Genomic DNA, 2274 nt, shown 5'->3' with positions numbered 1-2274 from the left:
TTTGAGCTGAGCCTGCATACTGGAAAAAGGAAAATGGTAAACACTTAGCATATGGTAGACTCATGATTTATGATTTTAGGGTGCTATAGAAGCAAAGGGGATCTGAGACATTCAGGTAATTTGATAGAAAAATGAAAAGTGATCAATGTCATATTAGAAGTTATTAAATTCTGAAGAAGTGTCTGTTATGAAGTATAAGCCCATATTTCAGAGATCACCACAGAAGCAATGCTCTTACACTGCATAGCAATTCTCTTGCTGATTTATCTACTAAACAAGTAGCTCTTGTTATCCTACCCATCTGGGTGCCACTAATTTGATGTTTATCCTCATCAGGATTTCTGAAAGACAATTGGCTATATTTAGACAAGCTGTAATTGCCAAATGGTAATTTTATAACTTATTTTTCTCTCCATTTGCTAGTTGTAATACAAGGAAACATTTCCCTTCTCCCATTAATTTACTTATTCATTTGTTTTTTTTTTAAATGGAAGTACATATTCATATATTTCTTTTTATCCTATGAATATTCTGTTACTGCCATTATTTGAACACTCGATTTATTTCATATTTAGTGAGTGGAAACCCTTCAGACTGGCACGTGCATCCTTTTGGCTTACCTCCATGATTTTTTTTTTAGTATAGTTTTACTTTCTGGAACTACAAGGTGTTCCAAGTTCACTTTTTACTTTCCTTGCTGCAACACTAAGAGTCAGCTATATTTCCCATGAGGCCAGTTCCTTTTAATGAGAGATGGTATTTAGAAGCCAAGATCAGGATTTAGGATGTGTTCATTGCTGCTGGTGTCTTTCCCTCTGGGCTCTCAACAGGCATGGCTAAAAATATAAATATACCTATATCCACTTTTCTTATCTATCTACCATCTATCTATCTATCTATCATCTATCTATCTATTATCTCTCTATCTATCCTCTATGTATCTATCTGTCATCTATTCATCCATCTGTTTAAACCCATGAGTTTATACTAATTACTCTCATTGGAATTCAGCACCATGGAATTCATTCTAGCCTTCTTTTTTCCATATTTGTAACTCCCTTCTCTGACAGTAAGAAATCTAGTTTATTTAATCTTCAGTTAATCATTTGCTCAGCTCTACAATACATGGAGGGTAGTTTCAGAATTATGAACTCATACTACCATCAGAAATAGATCCTCTAACTATTATTTGTTCGCAGTTTTTTTTTTTTTTTGGCTTCAGTTGCAGTTTCTCACATTAATTCTATTTTTCCTCTTCAATGTAGTTATGCTTTCTTAAAAAAAAATGGGATGTAGTTACATTATGATTACATTATGATTTCTGTTCCTTCAGAACCTCTGTTCTGAGGTTTTATTTTCCCAGTGTTTTAAATTTTATTTTTGAGTACATAAAACAACATGATTCAGTCAATGTCAAAACTATATATAAATATATATTCAGAAAAGAGTCATCACACTTTCCACAATCTCTTCCACTCTGTTCCCACTTAGCCCCTATATAATTAAGCCATTCATTCTGGATTCATCCTTCTTGAATTCCTTTTTGAAAAAAATAATAAAAATATGAAACATTTTAAGAATTTGTATGTCATCCTTGCACAGAGGTTATAGTAATCTTTTTTTTGTTTTTTCAGTTTTAGTATATATGCTGACAAAGCAAGAACTATTGGCTTTATTTTTTTGCCTTGTGATAGCAGTGGATATAATAAAGTGATAATTAGATTTTTGGAGGTTTGTTGGATCCCCAAATTGGCCTACTGTTCTTTATTCTTAACTTTTCCAATGTCTTACCTGTTTACGCTATTGGCATTAATTGTGGTCTTATATTTTAGGATGGCTTAAACTGAGAGGCTTTCCCTCAACAGCTCCTTTCTTAGCCTTGGAAGAGTTTGCTATTATGAATAGGCTATTCAGTTTGAACTGACATAAGATTTTACTTTTTCCTTCATATATATTTAATTTTTTTCTGATAATATTCTTCTGCCTTTTTCACTTCCTTTAAATTGATTTCTTGTCATTTACTTGGGTTCTGCTTTGTGACTGGCCATTTTTGTTTTTAACAAGTAGGGCTTAAGGAACTGGCTTTAATCAGCTGCTATGTTTATACTGGAATGTTTTTAAAAGGTTCTGAAAATCTCCTACTGATTCTCAATACTTTTAACTTTAACTTTGGAATTTGTTTCCAATTAGTTTGATAGGAGACTTGGAAAGACTTCTGAAATATCTCAAGTAAGTGTTCTTCTATTTCTTTAAACTTTCTTTTATTTCTGGTAT

General features: G+C 32.2%; 1 non-coding gene across 1 annotated transcript; it reads right to left on the bottom strand.

The window, feature by feature from the left end:
• Window positions 1–1557: 1557 nt before the first annotated feature.
• LOC122894915 lies at window positions 1558–1660 on the bottom strand. Its single transcript, XR_006381912.1, has one exon. It is a non-coding gene; the product is annotated as a U6 spliceosomal RNA (small nuclear RNA).
• Window positions 1661–2274: the final 614 nt, after the last annotated feature.

The sequence above is a fragment of the Neovison vison genome, chromosome 13 (genome assembly GCF_020171115.1).
Source record: "Neovison vison isolate M4711 chromosome 13, ASM_NN_V1, whole genome shotgun sequence".
Taxonomy (NCBI): Eukaryota; Metazoa; Chordata; class Mammalia; order Carnivora; family Mustelidae; genus Neogale; species Neogale vison.
This window is presented reverse-complemented; position numbering and strand designations above follow the sequence as displayed.